Source organism: Prionailurus bengalensis, chromosome D1 (genome assembly GCF_016509475.1).
Source record: "Prionailurus bengalensis isolate Pbe53 chromosome D1, Fcat_Pben_1.1_paternal_pri, whole genome shotgun sequence".
Taxonomy (NCBI): Eukaryota; Metazoa; Chordata; class Mammalia; order Carnivora; family Felidae; genus Prionailurus; species Prionailurus bengalensis.
Window position 1 is genome coordinate 32,268,196 of NC_057346.1, and position 26,225 is coordinate 32,294,420.

A 26,225-nucleotide genomic window follows, 5' to 3' on the forward strand; every position below is an offset into this window, starting at 1 on the left:
TGATGGAGGGGCCTTCCTTCTGAAAAACAAACTGTTCACACGGGCAGGAGGTTCCAGAAGCTGGTCAGTCCAGAAAGAGCCCATTAAAGGAAGAGGGCACCACGGTCCCTTTCCACACTTTGCAACAACAGCGGGGGGCACCTCATGGCCACAGCACTGTAACTGCTCACTCCATTCAGTGCTGGGAAAACAAAAAAGCAAAGTCCCAGGGCTCTCTAGGTCCTTCTGAAGGAAAAAGGCAGCCCTGTTGCTCCCAGGCTTCCCAAATGCAGACTCTAGAGGGGGCTTTCTCATAAATCCTCAGGTTCTTCTTTTTCCCACAGCAATTTTCCCAGGATCAGGTGCTGGGCACTTCTTTCTCCTATCTCTGAAGAGCTCGGGCCCTCCCTATCACCATCACACATGGTTGCTCATTTTTAGAAACAGGGTTCTTCCCACATTCTGTGCAGAGTCAGTGTCTCACAGTCACATCCTCTGCCTTCCAGCTGGGAGTCTAACTCAGTCCTTGTGACTGTGGGAGATATTTTCCCACAGGGCTTCTTCATTAATTCATTGCGTTTCAGAAGTCTGTGGCTCTCGATAGCCCCAGGGATTTGTCATTGCCTCAAAAGAGATGTTTGTGTGAAGGCTGTGTCAGAGATTTGGGCAGGGAGCTGGCCTCCTTTTGGCCAAAGGCCAATGAAGGAAGACATCTTCTTTTCAATTGGGTCCCAATTCCCACTGGAAATGTCAGCCTTTGGTCCCCCTTGGGCCCATTTCCTTCCCCTAGCTTTATTTCTGACTTTCCACCCCCTCTCTCCCCTTATGAGCCACGGAGCCATCACAGCTGGCACTTCTGGGTGGGCATCAAATTCCCACTCTGCTCCTATTCTCAGGGAGAGCTCTCAGACTCTGATTTAACCACAGAAAGATGACCTTTAGTCCCTGAGTCCTTGTTGCTTGGCTTGCTGTGGTATGGGAGGTGAAGGGTAGCCGTATTTCCCCTCTGAACTGGATGGTTGAGTTGCCTTCATTCCAGGAAGCACACAGTTTGCACATGGGCAGTATGGAGCGGGCCGTGGTGAGCACAGGGAGAGCTTTTTCCAGGAATAGGGAACGACTTCCTCATTCCAGACTCCTTAGCAAGAACCAGGAGAACCCAATAGCGACACCTCAAATACTGCTGCCTCCACCAACTGCTACAAAAAATTGGAGGGACAGACATAGCCAGAAATCTCTGGCTCCAAAAGAATGAGTGGAGGTTTCTACCTGACAGGGCTTTCAGGTGTGCCCTTTCAGAGGGCTCCCTTTGCCTAAGCCTATGGGCATTTCTATTTCCAGATACAAGCAGCTTGATAGGAGACTGTGCTGGGTACTTCATTCTCAAAATTCTCCACACCTCAAGTGTGATGAAAAACTTGGAGGGTCTGTGTCTCCATTTCCACCACTTAGTCTTCTTTGTCCAAAACTTTCTGCATGGCGTTTATGCAGAGCCAGCGTCTTACAGGAATATCCTCTTCTTTCAGCCTGGGGTTTGGCAGTGTCCTTTGGATGGAGATATAGGTTATACTTTGGGTCCTCCTCAAGATAGTTTTAAAATTTGTGGCCAACGACACACTTAGGGTGTGTAAAGATACCCAGGGTGAATGCCTGAGGGTAGTTGAAGCCAGTGGTTAGGGGAGGATACTGCCTCCTGTGTGGGAGATGAAGGGATGATAGAGATATCTCCTTCTTTGATTTGACCCATGCCCACTGGAATGCAGGACTTGGACCCAACTTCCTATCCCATTGCTGCTTTTCTCCCTTGGTTAAAGTCACCCATAAAGACACCCATCTGGGCTGTCCTGTCCAGAACTAAATTCCAAGGACTGGAAGTGAGTTTCCAGTCCTGAGTCCATAGAGGACTCTCAGAGGCTGATGTCCCATTGGTCAGCTGACCATCTGTCCCATAGTTCCTGTTGTGTAGCAGGGTATTATAGTAATAGTAAATAATTGCTCTTCTTTGGCAACCAGGTTCTCCCTGGAGTCTAGTCAGAGTCAGCGTCTCAGAGTCCTCTTCTTTCTTAAGTGAAGAGTCTGATACAATCCTGGTGAGTATGCAAGAGGTTTGGCCAAGGGGCCGTGGGAATTGGGTTTCAGAATTTGTGGACATCACCAGGCCTAGGGTATCTGCAGTTGCCCCATGGAAACTGCTTGTGAGTAGGCAAGACAGAGGATTGAGGAAAGGAGCCAGTCTCCTGTCTGGATCGAGAGTGAATTAAGAAAGATATCTCTTTCCTAGATGGATGCCATTCCCTTTGGAGATGCAGAACTTTTGCCTTGCTCGTACTCATCCCCATGCCATTGCTGCTTTTCTCACTAGGTCTCCTTTCACATTCCAGGACCATTAGTGTGTGTTCCATTAGACAACCATGGCTGTATGAATGGTGTCAGTTTCCCAGTCAGTTCCTGAGGAAATTGAAGGCTCTCTGAGTCTAATATCCCAGAGGAACCCTGGTCTTTCCATGCACATGGTGTTGCTTAGCCAGCTAAGGTATGCACGAGTATGGGAAGCCAGTTAGCCTCCCTCCCGTCACTAATGGAGACCCCTTCATTTGGAAGAGTAGCAGGTTTTTGTGTGGGCAGGATGCTCCAGGATCTGCTCAGCACACAAAGTACCTTGGGATGGAATCCTGCATGACGCCCCACTTCCAAACACTTGCCCATCAGCCAGGAGCACATCCCTGCTACAGCTGTATCACGGTGGCCCCTATGGACGGATGGGAAGGGCAGGACACAGCCAGAGACAGGTCTTTCCCCCTGATGCTGAAAGAATCTGGGCAGGCTTCTTGCCAACCTGGCTTTCATGTGGAACTTATAGACAGCACCGTTTGCCAAAGCCCACAGGTGTTTCTCATTCCTGAGTCGATAGTGAGCGGGGGGAAGACAGTGCTAGTCACGTCACTCTCCACGTGATCTCATTCTTATCCCTGATGCACGACTCTGACCCTCCCTCTACCCACTGTCACCCCTTTGCTCTATTTTCACTCTGAGCCCTCCCTGGGCTCCATTCCATGTGAGTGTCTGAGAGTCATGACCTGGCCCGCAACTGGGCATTCTGGTCCATTTCCTGTAACTGTGGCATCTGCTTGGCCAACAGGCCCCTGGCTCTTCAACAGGAGAGTCTTCTCTGTATGATGGTTCATCTCTTCATGCCTGTCTCAGTACTCGGATTTCTGGCAAATAGGCTTGTATTTTTGTGTTTGTTTTTGTATTACCACAGGGACAGATCCTCAGATCCTCTCAGGCTTTCACAAACCTTGAAAAGACAAGAATAGCTGTAAAATGGGAAGTCCTTACAATAGGTGAATGGTGCTGATCTATTTGCCCTCTATAGAGGGCAAGATCTATTTCTTTTAAACCACTGCAACCTTAATTATATGTGAACAGGCAAGGCAACCCTGCTCTGGTATCTCCCTCTGCATTTCTTCCAGATGTATTGCACACTGGCCAGCACCTCTACTCAGTTCATCCTCATTAGAGGTTATTCCTGGCTTTAACTCATCCCATCCCCTTTTGTGTGAGGATCCACGTTGTGAGAGCACATTAATCTAACAAATGTGGGCTGAGAGAAGTGACCTGGAAAGGAGGCAAGGACCAGGTGCTGTTCTCATGGGTTCCACCCTATCTGACACTGTCCTGAGGCTCTTGTAAACCCTGTCCTGTCAGCCAGAACTGTCACTGATGCTACTGTTGACTGTGCTGAAGGAGAGGGCTGCATAGGCCAATGTAATAGTTGCCACACCATGACCACAGGGAAGCTGAGGCAACTGTGGCACTGCCTAATGCACGGGGCTGTTCGGCCTTGGCACCTGACCTAGAAGCCTCCTTGTGGCTGTGTCCTGAACCCAGCACTGATGCCTGTGAGGCTGCTGGCTTCTCTGATCCAGCTGGAAGGTAAATCCAAGTCCGAGTAAGTGCAAGTGCTGCCATTAGCAGGGGCTGGTCTGCCTTGCTTGGTGCCCACCTCCCATATGCACAGGCTTGGGTGAAAATCTATCCATCGGCATGGGCTGAGTGTGTGACAACTCCATGGCTCCTGAGTCTAAATGGAGACATAGACCTAGAGGCAAGGGAAGGGAACGGCCATAAGGAGGCCAAAGCTCAATATCTCCAGTGGCAATGGGATTGATCTCAAAAGGGGCTATGCAACTTCATGTCCCCTCAGCTAAGAAAGGAGGCGAGCTCCCTTCCCAGCCTTCTGGCCCAGTCGAAGGGCAAACATTCTCTTCTGGGCCCTTCCAGTGCCTTTGGCCTCTGAATGCCTCCATGGTTTTGACACCAACCTGCCAGGGGCCCTTGTGGCCAAACCTATCAGACAGTCATCAGCACCAGACTAGGATCCTCAGCAGAATGCTGAGGATAGTCCATAAGAGACTATATGCAATGGGCCCCAGAGAGGACCTAGCTTGGAATTAGACCTAAAGGGTGAAAATGGATCCACAGGGGTCAGAGTTCTTCATTAGGGATGAGAATGGGATGATGTGGATAATCAAGTGACTAGTGCCATGTTGTAGCCAGCTGGCTGTCTCAGGAAGAAGCAACACCTGTGGGCTCTGGTGAAGGGGACCCCCCCACCCCATCGGCTACACCTGGGAGCCCTGTCAGCAAGGGGGCTGCATTTTTCCCTGAGAGAGGGACAGCCCTGACTTTGGGTGTGTTTCTTGCCCTTTCCCACTAGTAGACAGGGGCACAGGGATTCAGCTATGGCCGATGGTCAAGTGGTTAAAACCCAGCCTGGTGACGTACTCCTTTCAAAGTCCCTTTGCACCCTGACCAGGACCTGGAACATGGTGAGCATGCATGAACCATCTACTCTGCAGGATGAATGCACCTCTGTCAGCCAGGGGAGGGAGGCCAACAGGCTACCCATCCCTGCAATTGTTCCAGCTGACTAAGCACCAAGCCCTTGGTGACAGAGGGACCGGCTTTCCTCTGGGATACCAGATGTGGAGAGCTATCCATTGGCTCAGGAACTGAGTGCACACCCCACAGCAATATTTGCACCTGGTCTTTGTATCTGGCACAGACCCATGGATCCTGGAATCTTCTAGTTTAAACAGAGGACATTCTTCTTAACCTCTTTCTCTGAATGGCTCTCAGGTAGCACCTAATTTGAGCAAAGAGCAATACAATACAAATAGGGACCTGGAGGACTAGAGTTCTTCCTTACATCACAGAATAGGCTAAAGTGAGAATTGTCTACTATCTCCTGGCAGGATGGCTGTCTGGGGTGTAAGAATCACTTGAAGGCCGGTGTCAAAGGAAACCTCCATTGGCTACAGCTGAGTGTGAAATTCTGCAGGAGCTGTGTATTCTTCCTTCAGAGACAGAGGGAAAAGTGGTTTGGGTGTTTTTTCCTGTCCTTCCCATCAGGGAATAAATGCAGCATTGATTCAGAGGCAGGGTGTTCCTGCTCCCAGCTGGTGATCAAGTGTTTGCAATCTGGACTTGAAAGTTCTTGAAAGGGCCCTCAGTGCTGACCAGGTCCCGATGCCTAGTGTGCATATGGGAGCCATGGGTGACCCAGAATGAAGGCATCTCTGCACTTCACTGCACTCACCAGAGCTGGCCAAGTATCAAGTACTCAGGGACAAGAAGGCCATCATTCCTCTGATATAAAAGTACTGTTTGGTCTCACAGGCACAGGGCCGGAGTGGAAATTTAGCACCAATCTTTGGGTTCTGCTTATGGGAGTGAAAGCCTAGTTGTCCCTAAATGTGACCCAAGACTTAGAAAATAGCAAACTGGTGGGAATGGCTACAAGGGAGGCCAAGGCTCTCCATTACACTCGGGAATTGGATGATGCTGCTGGGCACATCTATCTACCTTCTTTTCTTCCAGCTGCATGTGTATGACTAGTCCATGCCTAAAACTCCGGGACCACCTACACGGATCCATACATACATAGCTTGGCAACTTCCTATGCACTACATTTCTCATTGTGCACAGAATTCTAATGGGCAGTTACTAAAGGTCTTGTTGCCAGTCTATTCAGAGTCCCCAGGTTTCAGCCAGAGCCCCCAGTGTAAAGTGGAGGATGTTGCTCTGAGACACTCTGAATGGACTCCAGCGAGATCCTAGTTTGAAAAAAAGCAAATGGATGGAAATAAAGACACAGAGGGCCAAAGTGCTTCACTACAAATGAGAGTGGGATGAAGCTGAGAACACGATCTCCCAGCACAGTCTCCTGAGAAGCTGTTGTTTGTAGTAAGAAACACCTGTGGGCTGGGGTAAAGGGAACCATCCATGGCTTACACCTGGGTGCCCAGTTGCCACGAGGCCTACACTTGTCTTTTAGAAAGAGAAAGAAGGCTTATGCCCTGGGCTCCTTTGTATGCCCTACAGCTCAGGGCATAGAAAAAGCAGTGATTCAGTGGTAGCAAGTCCGTGCTCCCATTGGTCCTCTAGGTTTTGTCACCAAGTCATGGTGAAGTATTCCCTGTGAGGGCTTTTTTGAGCTGAATAGTCCTGCAGTCTACTGTGCATGCATGATCCATCTGCCTTAGAGAATGAAGATATTTCAATCAGTCGGGGGAGGGAGGCAAGCTGGCTACCCATCACAGAGATTACCAGGGCCTGTTAAGCAACAAGCGTTCATGGACAGGAGGGTCATTGTCTGGGATAAAGAAACTAATTGCTCTTACATAGCACAGGCCCAGAGTGATAGTTCACAAATTGTGGATGTTGGCTGTGTGGAAGACAGACCAATTTCTCCTAGCTGTGACCCATGGCCTTGTTAGGAAAAGAGAAAATTGATGGGAATGGCTGTACAGAAGACAAAGGCTCTATATGACAGAGGAGATTAAGATAAAGCTGGGAATAAGATGTCTACCATAGTTTCTCCTTCAACCAGAAGTGAGGCCAGTTCCCTCCCAAACCCTGGCATTGTCTACACATGGACACTCTGCTGGGCATCCTCAAGGTCCTTATACCTCCCATTGTCAACATAGTTCTGAAAGGTCAATAATGAGGGGTCCTGTGTCCCAATCTATGCCAGAGACATAAAAACTTGACCAGATCACCCCAACTTAAAGGAAAATATAGTTCTCTGAGACATTGGCTATGAATGGCATCCAGCAACAAACTACTTTGCAAAAAGAAAAAAAAAAAGGAACAGCAGAAGGCCAGAGTGTTTCATTATTGATGAGGATGGGACAAAGGTTAAAAGGGAGTGTTAGCACAATTTCCTGGCAAGGTTCTCCCTTCTCTGGCCTGTGGCCAGAGACAATGGATACCTCTAAAGGGAAACCTCCTGAGAGCCCAGGCTGCAAGAGGTCTGCATATTTCCTTCTGAAAGAGAGGGAAAGCTTGTGGCCTTCCCATCAGGGGATAGAGGCAGCAGGGCTTTAGGTAGTGGGTCCATGCTCCAGCCTGTTGCTCAAATGTTTGGAAACTTGGTTTCTGTGGCCCATTACTTTTTCAGTGGCCACTTTCTGCACTGTCTAGGTCCTGGAACATATCTCGTATGTGTGGATTATGTGCTCTTCAGCATCTTAGGCCAAGCACTAAGTGCTCTCTGCCAGCAGGGCAATCTTTCCTGTGGGTTGTCAGAAACTAATTACTCTTGGTTAGCAGGGAAGCAGAGTGAGAACTCACCACGAATCCCTGGGAGCTCACTGTGTGATTGACAGCCTCACTGCCCCACCCAGCCTGCAAACCAAGTCCTTATGAGAAAATAGCAATTGGATGGGAATGACTCTATGGACAACTTTCCTTTTAGATGAGAATGAAATAAATCTGAGAAAAAAAGTCTCCCTCTATTTGCCCTTGCCCTTGAAGTGAGGAAAGCTCCCTCCCAACACCTCTGGTCCTACCAACACACAAATATTCTGTGCTGGGTACCTTCCACTGATCTACATCTAGTGTTGTCAATATAGATCTGGAAGGCAAGCTGTCAGGGCTCCTGTGGCCCAACCTATTCTGTTGTCACAAAATCTCCTGAATCCACAATTAAAATCCGAAGGAATTGCTCCATCACCCTCCTCTCCATAAGTGATGTGGGGAACAAAGACAAGAAGGAAATGGCAGATAACATAGGATTTCATGGGGTGCCTGGGTGGCTCAGTCAGTTAAGCTTCTGACTTTGGCTCAGGTCATGATCTCACAGTTCCTGAGTTCCAGCCCCATGTCAGGCTCTGTGCTGACAGCTCAGAGCCTGGAGCCTGCTTCAGATTCTCTCTCTCTCTATCTATCTATATTTCTCCCCCTTCTCCACTCATTCTCTCCTCTCACTCTCTCTGCTAAAAAATAAACATTAAAAAATTAAATTTGAATTTCCTTGTAACCTGCAGCCGAATGTTAAATATTTGAGGCTGACAGAGTAAAATGTTTCTCCAGGAAGTCCCTACTTTCTGAATGTTCATGCTTTGCTAGAAGGGAAAAACCACCTTAGCTTGACTATAGCTATGCCTCCAGTGATCTGTGAGTCTTTAGCATATGAAAGTCTCCTTGGAAACTTGTCTTTGGACTTTACCTTCTCCAAGCCCATAGTATATAACCACTCTTCACAGCCCCAGTGCAGGCAGCTCTTCCTGTCCACAGGTCCTGTCGCGCTGCTTTAATAAAATCACCTTTTTGCACCAAAGAAGTCTCCAAGAATTCTTTCCTGGCCATCAGCTCTGGACCCCACAAAGCCCACCATCATCCCCCGAAGCTTTATCACTCTAAACCTGAGAGCCCCGTCTGCAAGCTATGTACATTTTTACCTCAGATAGGTCAAAGAGTCTTTGGACCCTCACCTTTTTTCCAGCACTTTCCTTCAATGGATAGAGGCAGTGGTAATTAGGTGATGGTGGTGTTGGCTCTCAGCTAACACTTAAGAGTATGGAATGGGACTCTGGTCTTGTACACGTTGATTGATCTTTTTCTTGGCTGACCAGCTCAGGAATTGCAGTGTGCATAGGTAAAACTTCAGCTGCTAGGAATGCAAACAGTTCAGGCAACAGGGGGAAGGTCTCAGCAGGGTGATAATTGTCATGACAACCACAGCCTGCCAAGCACTATCTTCCCGGGGAAGAAGATGACAATGTTTCCTCAGTGATATCAGAAACGGATTTGTCCAGGTTGGCACAGGAAGGGAGTGGGAGCTTGCTGCCTATTGCTGGGAGATTGCTGTCTAGGTGACAGCTGCATTGCCCCTGACTCCTTACTCCTGATATATTTACTTTGCCCTAGGAGTAAGGAAGGTTGCTCTCAACACTGCTCTTTTTCCATAGCCAAACCTCTTAGGCTAAACACTTTTCAACGTCCTCAGGCTCCTGCCTTTTGTTGTCAAGGTAAGTTTGTCAGGGAAACCCATGAGGCACCCATTGTACAAGCTATCACACAATCAAGGAAATTGCTACCAAAGACTTGACAATTAAAATTGGAGGAGAGACTTCCAGACTCCTGCCCCCCAAACCCCACAGGGAACAACTGGTTGTTAATAATAATAATGAAATAAATTAGAAGAAATACACTGGGGGCCAAAGTTGTTCACCTCAGATGAAAATGGAATGACGCTGGGACTGCTGACCTGAGCAGCACTTCCTAGGCAAGCTTGGTGTCCTGAGAGTACAAAGGGATCACCTGTGGAGTTGGGATGCAAGAAAGAACAAGCCACAAGAAAACTGCATCCTGACCTTGACAGGGCAAGAAGGTTTCTGGCTCTTACATTACACTTCCAACCAGTGGGAAGAGGCACTCCTGATCTATCTGAATGTTTGCTTCTCTGTGCTGGCTGGCAACCATGCCTATGGAATTGGGTTGTGGTCCCAGAGTCCTTGAACAGACTCTCTGCCTTGACCATCTGGGGAAGAACAATGCTCATGCTCCAACTTTGATCTTCTCAAAATGCAGGAACCTCACAGGGGCCAGTAGGATCTGGGTAACCAAAATAATCAGGCCAACAGTAGCCTGCCAAGCACACAGGTCTCAGAAAGGAGGGAAATGTGTCCTTAGGAATCACCATGTTAACACATAGCTGGTTGTGAATGCTGGGCCCTGTCTGTGTAACAGCCACATGGTTTCTGACTCTGACCTCTGATCTCCATCTCCCCTTCTTTGCACAGAAGGGAAGATGGCTCCCTCCCAGGAACACTTGCACAATTCTCATGATTTTGCCTTCTGTTGCCAAGATAAGCTTCACAGATGAGGTCATGGAGAACCCATTGCCCATGTTCTTGATTTAGGGGAATTTAGCAGGACTCCACAATTAGAATCAGAGAGAAATACATCCAGGCTCAGACTCTCAATCCCTCACAGGAAAATCTTGCTAGAAAGACACAAAGGAAGTCAGAAGGGATGCACTTGGGTCCAAATTCTTTGTCTCAGATGATAGAGGAAGAAAGCTGTGAATGAAGTAACTGGCACAATGCCTGAGGGAAGCTGGGTGTCCTGTGACTTTGGAAAACCTGTGGGCTATAGCAAATGGGAAATATTTTAGCTACACCTGGGAGACTTAATGTAGCATAAGAAACCCTTAATTTGACCTCAAAGAGTGTAAGAGGGCTTTGGGTTCTTGCCAGCTTTGCAGCTTTTCCTGCCACGGGTAACAGCAGTGTTGATTTGGAGGGCAGAGTCTCACTTTGGGCTGATATTCAAGTCTGGGGGACTGGGTTCTGATATAGTTTAGTTTTTTGAGTCGTTTCTCTCTAACTTCACCTGCTGGTGAAACGATGGAGCATGCAGGATCTTTTAGAGTGTCAGAAAGCAATCTATGGTGGGAGCTGAGAGCACAGTAACAGTCACTGCACAACCATAAGACTTGAATGACCCAAGTTTTCAGCAGGACTACGTTTTCCTTGATACCAGAAATTAGTTATGGTGGGGGTAGAAAACAACTTTCATGTATGCTCACTCGGAGTTAACCAGCCCTATCTGCAATGAGAGAGAAGGAAATCATGCCATTTGTGGTAATGTGGATAGAACTGGAAGGTATGCTGAGGGACAGAAGTCAGTCAGAGAAGGACAGATATCATATGGTTTCACCCATACATGGTTCTTGAGAAGCTTAACAGAAGACCATGGGACAAAGGAAGGGGAAACAACAGTTACAAACAGCCTTTGAAGGCCACATCTGCATGGGTTTTGCCACAGAAATGAGGCCACCTGTCTCCCAAAATCACTTACCCCTACCCTTTGCACTCCTCTTGTGCTTAACACATTCAAGTACCCAATACCTCCTGTTCCCAAGTTAGAGCTGGCAGACATCCCAAGGGCAGCTGTTACTCAAGCTATTCCAGAGTGATGGGACCTTGGCAAGACTCGACATTAAAACTGGAGAAAAAGGCTATCAGACTCTGGCATAGAATGTCTCCCAGTGAACACACGGTTAGGATAAATGTAAGGGAATTGAAAAAGACACAGGGCTAAAGTTCTTCATCTCAGATGACAACAGCATGAAGCTGTAGATAATGTTACAAGCCCAATTTCCTGGGTAAGTTTGGTTTACAAGAGATAAAAAGTGACCTGAAGACAAATGGAACAACCACTAGCTATACCAGGGAGTCCTGTGGCAACATCATGCACCCCAATGTCAACAAGGTCAGGAAGTGTCAAGCTATCGCCATGGTTTCAAGCCCTTCCTATCTGTGGCCAGAAGCAGTTGTGACTCACAAGGTAGACTCTTGCTGCTGGGAAGTCTGCAGATTTGGGCCATGGTATTTTAGTGTTTGAGTATATTTGTGCCCTAACTTGCTTGCTGAGTGGACCTGCATGCAGGAACCATGAGTGTCTCAGGAGTTATGTAGCTCAGACTTTCCTGAAGGGGGTGGACAGAGAGGGCAATGGTCCAAAGCCAACAGAAAATGACCAAACACAGAGATCTTATTGACAGGAGGTCAGCCTTTCCCTTTCAATACCAGAAATTAATAGCTATGTGATGACACAGGTTGTGAGTGCAGGCTCCGTGGGAATTCCTGGGTGCTGTATGCATGACAGCCCTGTAGCTTCTGAATTCTGCCTAGGGCCTTGTTCCACAAAGATCGGATCCATACCAGCATCATCTGCCCCTGTTCATAGGCAAATCTCGTACTGAGCAGTATCAAAGCCCCATGACCTCTTTTGCCAAGGTAGGTCTTGCAGAGGAGTTCCATGGGCTCATATTGCCCAGGCTATCCCAGATTGCTGGGAACTGGTCAAAACTCCGTGATTAACATCAGAAAATGTTCTCATTTTATGTCTGTAAATGTCCCCTAATGAAATCCTCAGTAATGAAAGAGCAAGGGAGTCTGAAGGGATGCACCAAGGCCCAAATATCTTCATCACCAATAAAAATGGTATAGTTTCAAATGAAGTCCCTAGCACTTTTCCCTGGGCAAGGTTAGTGTCATGAGCAACATGAGTGGGATATGTCTAAGGGGAACATCCATTAGCTACAATTAGGAGCCCTGGGTGCAAAAGGGCTATCACTGTTTTTCATTCCTTTCCTTCATTGATACAGTAGTGATTATTTGGTGGCTCTTGTCTGGCTTCTGTCTGACACCCAAGTCCGTGGCAATGGGCTCTGGTCTTATAGTTCTAGAGTTTATTTTTTCTATCCTCACCTCGTCAAGGTATGGACTTGGCGAGGAGAAACCAGTAGTATATCTCAAGGTGTAGGAAGCACAGGCATTCCAGGAGGTTGGTAGAGAGCAGGAAATGATCATTGGGGCCAACACAATCTGGCCAAGCACTTTCTCAGTAACAGAAGAAACTTTCCTCCCCAACACCAAATACGCAGTGTTGTGTGGTATAGTGGGAGCTCCTTAGATCCCTAGCTCCCTAGCTCCGATCAGAGTGGGACCTTGCCTAGCGTTTCTTGTCACTGTCTGAGGACAGACCACTTCTAACTCTGACCCTTGATCTCAGTCTCTTACCCCTGAAGCGAGGTGGGCTCTTTCCAGAACACCCTGCATTGAAAAGCATTTGGGTTTTATATTCTCGACTCCATTTAACATCTCAGATGATTGTCTGGCAGCATGAAACTGTCTTTGTTTTTTTTTTTAATATATGAAATTTATTGACAAATTGGTTTCCATACAACACCCAGTGCTCATCCCAAAAAGTGCCCTCCTCAATACCCATCACCCACCCTCTCCTTCCTCCCACCCCCATAAACCCTCATTTTATTCTCAGTTTTTAACAGTCTCTTATGCTTTGGCTCTCTCCCACTCTAACCTCTTTTTTTTTTCCTTCCCCTCCCCCATGGGTTCCTGTTAAGTTTCTCTGGATCCACATAAGAGTGAAACCATAGGGTATCTTTCTCTGTATGGCTTATTTCACTTAGCATCACACTCTCCAGTTCCATCCACGTTGCTACAAAAGGCCATATTTCATTTTTTCTCATTGCCACGTAATATTCCATTGTGTATATAAACCACAATTTCTTTATCCATTCATCAGTTGATGGACATTTAGGCTCTTTCCATAATTTGGCTATTGTTGAGAGTGCTGCTATGAACATTGGGGTACAAGTGGCCCTATGCATCAGTACTCCTGTATCCCTTGGATAAATTCCTAGCAGTGCTATTGCTGGGTCATAGGGTAGGTCTATTTTTAATTTTCTGAGGAACCTCCACACTGCTTTCCAGAGCGGCTGCACCAATTTGCATTCCCACCAACAGTGCAAGAGGGTTCCCGTTTCTCCACATCCTCGCCAGCATCTATAGTCTCCTGATTTGTTCATTTTGGCCACTCTGACTGGCGTGAGGTGATACCTGAGTGTGGTTTTGATTTGTATTTCCCTGATAAGGAGCGACGCTGAACATCTTTTCATGTGCCTGTTGGCCATCCGGATGTCTTCTTTAGAGAAGTGTCTATTCATGTTTTCTGCCCATTTCTTCACTGGGTTATTTGTTTTTTGGGTGTGGAGTTTGGTGAGCTCTTTATAGATTTTGGATACTAGCCCTTTGTCCGATATGTCATTTGCGAATATCTTTTCCCATTCCGTTGGTTGCCTTTTAGTTTTGTTGGTTGTTTCCTTTGCTGTGCAGAAGCTTTTTATCTTCATAAGGTAATTCACTTTTGCTTTTAATTCCCTTGCCTTTGGGGATGTGTCGAGTAAGAGATTGCTACGGCTGAGGTCAGAGAGGTCTTTTCCTGCTTTCTCCTCTAAGGTTTTGATGGTTTCCTGTCTCACATTTAGGTCCTTTATCCATTTTGAGTTTATTTTTGTGAATGGTGTGAGAAAGTGGTCTAGTTTCAACCTTCTGCATGTTGCTGTCCAGTTCTCCCAGCACCATTTGTTAAAGAGGCTGTCTTTTTTCCATTGGATGTTCTTTCCTGCTTTGTCAAAGATGAGTTGGCCATACGTTTGTGGGTCTAGTTCTGGGGTTTCTATTCTATTCCATTGGTCTATGTGTCTGTTTTGGTGCCAATACCATGCTGTCTTGATGATGACAGCTTTGTAGTAGAGGCTAAAGTCTGGGATTGTGATGCCTCCTGCTTTGGTCTTCTTCTTCAAAATTCCTTTGGCTATTCGGGGCCTTTTGTGGTTCCATATGAATTTTAGGATTAGTTGTTCTAGCTTTGAGAAGAATGCTGGTGCAATTTTGATTGGGATTGCATTGAATGTGTAGATAGCTTTGGGTAGTATTGACATTTTGACAATATTTATTTTTCCAATCCATGAGCAGGGAATGTCTTTCCATTTCTTTAAATCTTCAATTTCCTTCAGAAGCTTTCTATAGTTTTCAGCATACAGATCCTTTACATCTTTGGTTAGATTTATTCCTAGGTATTTTATGCTTCTTGGTGCAATTGTGAATGGGATCAGTTTCTTTATTTGTCTTTCTGTTGCTTCATTGTTAGTGTATAAGAATGCAACTGATTTCTGTACATTGATTTTGTATCCTGCAACTTTGCTGAATTCATGTATCAGTTCTAGCAGACTTTTGGTGGAGTCTATCGGATTTTCCATGTATAATATCATGTCATCTGCAAAAAGCGAAAGCTTGACTTCATCTTTGCCAATTTTGATGCCTTTGATTTCCTTTTGTTGTCTGATTGCTGATGCTAGAACTTCCAGTACTATGTTAAACAGCAGCGGTGAGAGTGGGCATCCTTGTCGTGTTCCTGATCTCAGGGAAAAAGCTCTCAGTTTTTCCCCGTTGAGGATGATGTTAGCTGTGGGCTTTTCATAAATGGCTTTTATGATCTTTAAGTATGTTCCTTCTATCCCGACTTTCTCAAGGGTTTTTATTAAGAAAGGGTGCTGGATTTTGTCGAAGGCCTTTTCTGCATCGATTGACAGGATCATATGGTTCTCTTTTTTTTTGTTAATGTGATGTATCACGATTGATTTGCGAATGTTGAACCAGCCCTGCATCCCAGGAATGAATCCCACTTGATCATGGTGAATAATTCTTTTTATATGCCTTTGAATTCGATTTGCTAGTATCTTATTGAGAATTTTTGCATCCATATTCATCAGGGATATTGGCCTGTAGTTCTCGTTTTTTACTGGGTCTCTGGTTTAGGAATCAAAGTAATGCTGGCTTCATAGAATGAGTCTGGAAGTTTTCCTTCCCTTTCTATTTATTGGAATAGCTTGAGAAGGATAGGTATTATCTCTGCTTTAAACGTCTGGTAGAACTCCCCTGGGAAGCCATCTGGTCCTGGACTCTTATTTGTTGGGAGATTTTTGATAACCGATTCAATTTCTTCACTGGTTATGGGTCTGTTCAAGCTTTCTATTTCCTCCTGATTGAGTTTTGGAAGAGTGTGGGTGTTCAGGAATTTGTCCATTTCTTCCAGGTTGTCCAATTTGTTGGCATATAAGTTTTCATAGTATTCCCTGATAATTGTTTGTATCTCTGAGGGATTGTTTGTCATAATTCCATTTTCCATTCATGATTTTATCTATTTGGGTCATCTCCCTTTTCTTTTTGAGAAGCCTGGCTAGAGGTTTGTCAATTTTATTTTTTCAAAAAACCAACTCTTGGTTTCGTTGATCTGCTCTACAGTTTTTTTAGATTCCATATTGTTTATTTCTGCTCTGATCTTTATTATTTCTCTTTTTCTGCTGGGTTTAGGCTGTCTTTGCTGTTCTGCTTCTAATTCCTTTAGGTGTGCTGTTAGATTTTGTATTTGGGATTTTTCTTGTTTCTTGAGATAGGCCTAGATTGCAATGTATTTTCCTCTCAGGACTGCCTTTGCTGCGTCCCAAAGCGTTTGGATTGTTGTATTTTCATTTTCGTTTATTTCCATATATTTTTAAATTTCTTCTCTGCCTGGTTGACCCACTCATTCGTTAGTAGGGTGTTCTTTTACCTCCATGCTTTTGGAGGTTTTCCCGACTTTTTTCTGTGGTTGATTTCAAGCTTCATAGCATTGTGGTCTGAAAGGAAGCATGGTATAATTTCAATTCTTGTAAACTTATGAAGGGCTTTTTTGTGACCCAGTATATGATCAATCTTGGAGAATGTTCCATGTGCACTCGAGAAGAAAGTATATATTGTTGCTTTGGGATGTAGAGTTCTAAATAAATCTGTTGGTTGGCGCATTTAATCCATTTACATTCAGTGTTATTATAGAAAGTTACGGGTTTAGAGTCATTGTGATGTCTGTATGTTTTATGCTTGTAGTGATGTCTCTGGGACTTTGTCTCACAGGGTCCCCCTTAGGATCTCTTGTTTAGGGCTTGTTTAGTGGTGACAAATTCCTTCAGTTTTTGTTTGGGAAGACCTTTATCTCTCCTATTCTAAATGACAGATTTGCTGGATAAGGGATTCTTGGCTGCATATTTTTTCTGTCTAGCACCCTGAAAATCTCGTGCCAATTCTTTCTGGCCTGCCAAGTTTCAAAAGAGAGATCAGTCACGAGTCTTATAGGTCTCCCTTTATATGTGAGGGCACGTTTACCCCTTGTTGCTTTCAGAATTTTCTCTTTATCCTTGTATTTTGCCAGTTTCACTATGATATGTCGTGCAGAAGGTCGATTCAAGTTACGTTTGAAGGGAGTTCTCTGTGCCTGTTGGATTTCAATGCCTTTTTCCTTCCCCAGTTCAGGGAATTTCTCAGCTATTATTTCTTCAAGTACCCCTTCAGCACCTTTCCCTCTCTCTTCCTCCTCTGGGATACCAATTATGCATATATTATTTCTTTTTAGTGTATCACTTAATTCTCTAATTTTCCCCTCATACTCCTGGATTTTTTTATCTCTCTTTTTCTCAGCTTCCTCTTTTTCCATAACTTTATCTTCTAGTTCACCTATTCTCTCCTCTGCCTCTTCAAGCCGAGCTGTGGTGGTTTCCATTTTGTTATGCATTTCTTTTAACGCGTTTTTCAGCTCCTCGTGACTGTTCCTTAGTCCCTTGATCTCTGTAGCAAGAAATTCTCTGCTGTCCTGTATACTGTTTTCAAGCCCAGCAATTAATTTTATGACTATTATTCTATATTCACTTTCTGTTATATTATTTAAATCCTTTTTGATCAGCTCATTAGCTGTTGTTATTTCCTGGAGATTCTTCTGAGGGGAATTCTTCCGCTTGGTCATTTTGGATAGTCCCTGGCGTGGTGAGGACCTGCAGGGCACTTCCCCTGTGCTGTGGTGTATAACTGGAGTTGGTGGGCGGGGCCGCAGTCAGCCCTGATGTCTGCCCCCAGCCCACCGCTGGGGCCACAGTCAGACTGGTGTGTGCCTTCTCTTCCCCTCTCCTAGGGGTGGGATTCACTGTGGGGTGGTGTGGCTCGTCTGGGCTACTTGCACCCTGCCAGGCTTGTGATGCTGGGGGTCTGGCGTATTAGCTGGGGTGGGTAGGCAAGGTGCCCGGGGGCAGGAGGGGCAGGCTTAGATCGCTTCTCCTTAGGTGATCCACTTCAGGAGGGGCCCTGTGGCAGCGGGAGGAAGATCCTCTGCCGGAGGTTTTGCTCCGCAGAAGCACAGAGTTGGGTGTTTGCGTGGAGCGAGTAAGTTCCCCGGCAGGAACTTGTTCTCCTTGGGATTTTGGCTGGGGGATGGGCGGGGGAGATGGCGCTGGCGAGTGCCTTTGTTCCCCACCAAACTGAGCTCTGTCGTCAGGGGGCTCAGCAGCTCTCCCTCTGGTTGTCCTCCAGCCTTCCCACTTTCCGAGCAGAGCTTCTAACTTATGTCCTCCCAGACGCTAAAGTCACGCTTGCTGCCGGAACACACTCCGTTCGGCCCCTCCGCTTTTGCCAGCCAGACTCGGCGGCTCTGCTTGGCCGGCGAGCCACCCCTCTGCCCCGGCTCCCTCCTGCCAGTCCGTGGAGCGTGCACCGCCTCGCCCCCCTTCCTACCCTCTTCCGTGGGCCTCTTGTCTGCGTTTGGCTCCGGCGACTCCGTTCTGCTAATCCTCTGGCGGTTTTCTGGGTTATTTAGGCAGGTGTAGGTGGAATCTGATCAGCAGGACGTGCGGTGAGCCCAGCGTCCTCCTTAGCCGCCATCTTGCCCCACTCCCCCTGAAATCTGTCTTTGTATTGCATTAAACACACAGGAGCACCTCATTCTGTTTTTATGTCTTCGGCTACATAGTCACTGTAATAACGTGTGACTCAATGAGAAACCATCCCGAAGTTGGTTGAGCTTTCAGTAATTCTGAGTGATCTCCAAACAGGTAACTGACATCTGAAATCATATACGAATATCTAAATTCACTTCAAAGACAGCCTGTCATTTGTGGTTCCTGAATTTTGTCAGGTTCAGCTATCAGCTAGAAATGAGGCTTTTGAATATGTTGAAACACCTCTGACTAGGAATTGTCATAAAGAAAGTTATAATTTTCATGATAACACATTCTGCTGTCATTTATTTCTTCATTTATTCTAAATATCTGAGTGGCAAACATTTGAATTTATTTGATTACTGCTGAACTATAAGCATAAGACAAAATAAAAACAAGCATTCTTGGAATTAGTGAGTCGGTCAAAGTAAATCTTTAGGCTTTTTTTTTCGTTTTCTTTTTTTTTCTTTTAAGTGCTCTTTGGAATATGTTCAAAATGATGCCTCCATCTTTGGGCTTCTTTTTCAGGGTTGCTTTGGTGCTTTGGGGTCTTTTTTCATTCCATACAAATTTTAGGATCATTTCTTCTGTGAAAGATGCTGGTGCTATTTTGCTAAGGAATGCCTTGAATGGGTAGATTGCTTTGAGTAGTATAGACATTTTAACCAATTTTTTACTTCCAAACCATGGACGTGGAATGTTTTCCCATTTTCTTGTGTCCTCTTCCATTTCTTTCATAAGTTCTCAGAGTAAACATCTTATACCTCTTTTGATTTCTAAGTATTTTACAAAGTATCTTTGGTGCAATTATCAATGGGATCGTTTCATTGATTTCTTTTCTGGGTGGGTGGAGGATGGACTATGGGTGATGGGCACTGAGGAGGGCCCTTGTTATGATGAGCACTAGGTGTTGTGTGTAAGTGAGGAATCACTGAATTTGAATCCCGAAACCAATATTGCACTGTATGTTAACTAACGAGAATTTCAATAAAAACTTGGAAGGAGACTAGGAAAAAAATGAGCCGATAGTTTGGTCTTGTTACTTTTACACCTCCATTTTGACCCTTCTATCCTGAGATAGTTTATCTGGAAAACTTTGGTCACACACACAATTTTGTTTCTGTGCTGTGCTTCATAAACATCAAAGTCAGAAACATAGCAACATAGGATGTTTGTGGATAAAGTGTTTCTCAGGAAAAAATAATAAGACATTTCAATTGCTTGATCAACTTAAAACACTATAGCTCAATGTACATGTTCTAGTTTATCTGAATTTTTTTTATAATTAAAGGAAATTTTTTCAGGACCAGTTAATTTTCAGGTAAAAAATTTGATGTTTTATCCACTGAATAATGCATGAAATATAGATGCTTATTCTTTAAATTTTTAGAAAGAAATTCATATACTAAGATGTTAGAGCAGGGAGTTCAATGGTATGTAATCTCCCATGGTAAGCAGTCCATAATCAGTTATAGACTAGCCACATCCAGGTCTCATTTATGTGAAAAAGAAACACATCTGTATCCTGTTTCTTCCTTAGACATCTACTACAGGGGCCAAATATAAGCCTAACCAAAGCAAGAATTTTACCTTTGGAGCACTGTGTCACATTGGAAAGGATCTCTGTCCTCCTGAAGGACTTCTCCATAAAGCTAGCAGCAGAGATAAGTGTGGAAGTAGACTGATTCAGAGATATAGTGTTTCTGCCTGGTTGTTATCCATGCCCTCTCTACTCGGAATAGTAGGTGGTAGTGGGGTGGGGTGGGTGCTGAAGACCTACTTCTTGAGCAGAGTCTTTGCTGCATTACCATGCGTCATAAGGCAAGGGAACACACTCATACACTGCTGGGTTAGTGATGTCCTACGTACCTGGTGGTGGACACAGACCTGATTTATCTTCACGGTTTCCACACATTTGCCTGTTTTATGCAGGCTTTTACGCCTGTATAAAATAAACCGGAATACTTAGTACATGAGTGTGGCTGAGCACTCCCCAGCTGACACTGCACCCCGTATTAATGGAGCCTGACATTACATCCTCTGGAGACCTGGCTTTTCTAGTTCTGTATCTAAGCTCTCAGTGTACAATGGGGTGACTGATCTGATCAAGAGACTAGGACTGGCCCAGATCACAGGAGGTGGGAAGAGTCCAGAGGAGAAGGCTGGGCTCTGCCTTTTTAGGCAATGGTTCAAACCCTTCCCATCAGTGTTGCTTTACAAATGAGAGACCCTAATATTCTGGGAGGAATCATGCCAGCACATGCTGTCCATTTGGGGTCATTTTGCTATCCAAATCCTCACATGTGCACTGGGACACACAAACTGAAAGGTGTGTTCAAGAAAGAGCAGACACTGGGGAAGTGACAAGATGGAAAGAAGAGGTTAGAGAGAGTTCTGCCATGGGGTAGCAGCATCCATTTTCATAGCTGCATACATAATGTCTAAAGATGGGCAAAGAATTCTTGAAGTTTGTAGGTTTCTGATGGACCCAGGGCCATCCTTGGCCCAGCCTCCAGAGGAAAGGACTGGGCCGAACTCTGTGGGCACCTGGAATTATGATGAGCTAACTCCCCTTAGTTTAGACAATAGCTATAGAAGAAAAGGCTTCAGGGTATTCCCATATACTCCCATATAGTATTGTGTTATCAGTGGGCTTCTTGAGAGTTCCTTGTAATCATAAAGTGTCAAATGGCTTTGGTTCTCTATCAGTGACTCACTGTGTTCTGGGATACTAGAGAAGTGCTTGATACTTGCTGGAAGCCTTTTGGAGTCTAGAGAGGATTGGAGACTTGAGGTGGTGAGGACATGGAATAAGGAAGGATATGTCAGAACCCTGGACACTGAGTCTAGAGTCCAAATCCAATAGCAGTCCATGTTGGGTTCCCAGGCTCTTCATTTGGAAATGGTGTGGAGTGTCATTTTCCAGGCTGACAGGAAGATGACTCATGAGTCAAGAGTATACACTGGGGATGGATACAAAGTGGAATGGCAGAAGCCTGAGATCCCCTACATAGCCCTGGATACTGTAGGTCCTGAGATTTACCCAGGGACCTTAAAAGGCGACTGCCTTCATGTCCGCCACACAATGGGGCTGATTTTGTTTGGTGGTGTTCATGCCTGTGGCTCCAGTGCAAGCGCTGGACAGCAGGGAACAGGCCACCTCCTGTGTCAGTGGTGCTCACTGAGATTTGTTGGAGGAATGGAACCAGGGAAAGGTCACGCAGAGGTCATTTTGGATTTCCTCTGCCTCACACACAATAAGAATCTCCCATTATTAGCAGTCATCTCCACAGAGTGAGCCAATCAAAGTCTAGAGGGAGGGCTCCAGGGTGCTTCTATGTATTCTTTCAGTAACTTCTCCAAGCACTCACCTTGTGCTTGGGGATCTGGTGGGCCTAAGTGCAAGGCTTACAATGACAAAGTGGTCCCTGCCTGCCAGGGGCCTTCACAGTCTGGTGGGGAGATGAACAAAGGTATGAAAGACAAGACATGTGAAAATGAAAGGGTGGTGGGGCAAGAATTGTAATAGTGAAAAGAACAAGTGTGCTGTGAGCCCAGGCTGGGGAGTCACTGGAGGGTAGGAGGGGTCTCACTGAGGTGAACAAGGTTGGAAAGTGCACCTGGTCCTGAAGGATGCATATAGGGCTCAGAGCTATTAACAGAAATCCAGGCTGAGACGCACTAAGTACTAATAAAGAGGAGATATTTCATTGGGTGATGTTATCATTACGCGACATAAACCAGCCCTGGAAGTAGGGATATTATAATTATTTTCTAGTTGTTTGATCTGTAAATTGGGGGTCGCAAAGAGAACTTAGGGAGAAGGACATAAAAATTGTTCTATGCAAATTGATTGTTGTGCAGGGAGGCCCGTTATGTTAATATGTCAATTTGCATAAATTTCACAGTGGCTAATAGTAAGAGTCAACAAGGGAAGACCACGCTTTCAAAGATTGAAAAGCCAAGGTCCTTTCAATTTCCTTTTAGGTGCAGAAGTTAGAGGGCCAGACAAGCCTCCATCCAGAAATTATTCTTCCTACTAGACTGGTCAAAGGACATGGTCTTATTTGAACATTTTGTTTCAAGATGTCCTCTAGAGCCCCTGTCAACACTAGTCCAAATGCCCCAGTAAAGATTATGCTCAGTCTCTCCATAGCAGGTTGTCCAAGGACTTTTATTCCAGGGATATTCTGAATATTTGAGACTAGAGCAAGCTATAACATTAGAAGTGTGAGATATGCTTGTTTTTTGAAGTATATCAAAGCTTATGGCTGAGAAAAGAGTAGAATTTTCCAGCCTTGTAGAGGTTTTGGGCTGTGCATGTGAAAGCCAGTTGAGTTTTAGCTGGAGACAAGAAGTTGCTAAACTCAGTAACACACATAGGAGGTGCTGGAGGGAGCCACCATTGAGGTCTTGGCATATAAAGCCAATGCTTTTGCTCCATTTGAAAGGACGGGTTAAGATTGCCTCCTTCCATGACTTCTGTATCAATATTGCTAATAGAAATGTCCTGGGCTAGGAGTGTTATGCTCTCAAATAGAGGTGGGTTAAGGAGATGAGCCCAATATGAATATTGAGCCTGGGCTGGACACATGAGGGCAAGGAGAAGAATCAGGGTTACACATATCACATTTTTGTTCATGACAGAAATCATGGCCATCAGATGTGAATGAGGGGGTATATGCAATATCATCTAACCAGGATGTCGGCCTGGTTAGACAGGCATTTCAGGCTTCCCCACGTGATATCAGGGGCAAGGACTTGCATTTGTGGAGTGGCTTCAGGATGAAGAGTCCATGAAGAGGCTTCTTTCATCTTGATAAAAGGAGACAGTTGCCGCTTACTCAGAGTCATTCTCTGGAAGTCTTCATTGGAAGTCTTCATGGGGGTCTCCATGATGCCATGGTGTTTGCCAACTGAGGAAACCAACAGAGGTCCGGAATCTGAAAATACACAAGCTTATCCTCGACCCTAGGTGAGACGTTTAGTGGGCCTAGTCTTTTCACTATTACAGTTCTTGCCTTTTTTTTCACATGTCCTGTCTTTGATACCAATGTCTGTCTCCCCTCCAGACTGTGAAGACCTGGCAGGCAGGGGCCACTTTGTCATTGTAAGCCTTGCACTTAGGCCCACCAGATCCCCAAGCACAAGGTGAGTGCTTGGAGCAGTTATTGAATGAATAAATAGAAGGACCTTGTGGCCCTTCATCTAGATTTTAACCATCTTCATCTATGTATAAGGCTGGTAGTAATGGGAAATTCCTGTTGTATCTGAGGTAGGTGAAAACCAGAATGACCTCTGAATGACCTTTCCTTGATCCAGTTCCTCCAGCAAATCTCAGTGGGCACCACTGACACAGGAGGCTGCCTGGTCGTTGGTGTCCAGCACTAGCAGTTGAGCCACAGGCATGAAGAACACCAAACAAAATCAGCACTTTTATGTGGCTGACATGAAGGCAGTGGGCCTTGAATGTCCCAGGGTAAAGCTCAGGACCTACAGGCTTCAGGGTTGTGCAAGGGAACTCAGGCGTTGGCCATTCCCCTTTGACCATCCCCTGAGTATACTCTTTACTCTTTAGGCATCCTCATGTCAGCCAGAACAATGACCCCTTATTTCCAAATGAAGATCTTGGGGGTCCAACAAGGACTGGTATTGTGGTTGCACTCTAGACTCAGTGTACAGTGCTCTGGCATGTGCTTTCCTATCCCAAGTCCTCACCAACCCAAGTCTCCAAGCTTCTCTTGGCACTAAAAGAATTCCATCAAGTATAAAGCATGTCCCTAATAAATTGGAACACAGTGATGGAAACCAAAGGCCACTTGACTATGATTATATGGAAGTCTGGAGAAACAAAACACTCTACAGGAGGACACTGAAGATTTTCTCCTATAGCATTATCTAACTTAAGGGGACGTAGCTCATCATAATTCCAGGTTCCCACAGAGTTGGACTGCAGTACCATAGGCTTTTCCTCTGGAGGCTGGGCCAAAGATGGCCCTGGGTCCAGCAGAAACCTATGAACTTTGGGAAATCCTTGCCCAAATTTGTGTCTTTGAGCATGAAGTTACGAAAATGGATGCTACTGCCCCATGGCTGATCTCCCCCTAACCGCTTTCTTTTTTCTCTCCTGTCACTTCCCCAGTGTCTGTTGTTTCTTGAACACAATGTCAGTATGTGCGTGCCAGAGCACATTGGAGAGTAAAATGATCCCAAATAGAGAGCAAGTGGGCAGGATGTCTTCCAGAAGAGTGGATTCTCTCATTTCTGAAGCATAAATGATTGGCAGGATTTGAGCCATGGCTTAAAAATGCAAGCCTCTAGACTTGTCCCACCTCCTGTGATCTGGGCCAGTCTTAATGTCTTGATTAGATCACTCATCCCTCTGTACCTTGAGAGCCTGAGTACATAAATCTAAAGGCCAGTTCTCCAGAGGATGTGATGTCAGGCTCTATTAACACTGCTTAGGGTGTCCAGTGAGGAGTGCTCAGCCACACCCTTATACTAAGGATACAGGCTTACTTTCAACAGGCATAAAAACCTGCATGAAAGAGGCAAGTATTTGGAACCACTGAGGAAAAATCAGGTCTGTGTCCACCACCAGGTACAAGGACATCACTAACCTAGCAGTGCCTGAGTGTGCTCCCTGTCTTATGAGGGAAGGTAATGCAGTAAAGACACTGCTCAAGATGTAGGTCTGAAGCACCCACCCCACCCCACTATCACCTACTATTCCCAAGAGAGAAGGCATAAGCATTATATCTCAGGATCAATCTACCTCCACACCTACCTCTGCTACTAGGCATGAAGAGGTCTGTCCTTCAGAAAGGTATAGCTCCTTTCCCAAGTCACACGGTGTTCCAACGGTAAAGTTCTGCTTTGGCTAAGGGTGAAATTGGGGCACCTGCAGTAGATTTCAAAGTAACAGTGACACAAATGGAATACACATGTGTTTCTTCTTTATATACATGAACCCGGGATGTGGTTAGTCTATACTGAATATGGATTGCCTACCATGGGAGATCACATATTATTGATCTCCCTCCTCTAACATCTCAGTAGCGTACTTCCTTTTTTAAAATTAAAAAAAGCAGAATCTGTACTTAATGCATTGTGGTGTGGCTAGAACCTCAAGTCATTTACATAAAAATTAATTAGACCTAAAAAACTGTCATTCAATATAAAATGAATTCAGATAAACTAGAACTGAACGTTGAGCTATACATTTTTAAATTGATCAAGTAAATGACATTTTTAGTATTCTAACCTGAGAAACACTTTATCCAAAGATATTCTGTGCTTGTATATTTCTGATATCAATGTTAATGAAGCACAGAACCCCCAAAAAATTGTGTGTGTGTGAGCTAAGTACTCCAAGATAAAATGTCTGAGACAGGATACCAGGGTAAAAATGGAGGTGTGCAAATGGCTAGAACACATAATCTGCTCATTTTTTTCTGAGTTTTTCCCCCCAAAACTTTTATTTAAATTCTCACTAGTTAACATTCAGTGCAATATTGGTTTCAGGATTCGAATTCAGTGATTCCTCACAGACAACACCAAGGCTCATCAAAACCAGTGCCCTCCTCAATACTCAACACCCATCTATCCCAGCCTCCACCCACCCGGAAAAAGAAATCAGTGAATCGATCCCATTGACAATTGCACCAAGTTTACTTTGTAAGATACTTAGAAATCAACCTCACCAAAGAGGTGAAAGGTCTTTCCTCTGAAAACTTATGAAAGAAATGGAAGATGACACAAAGACATGGGAAAACATTCCATGCTC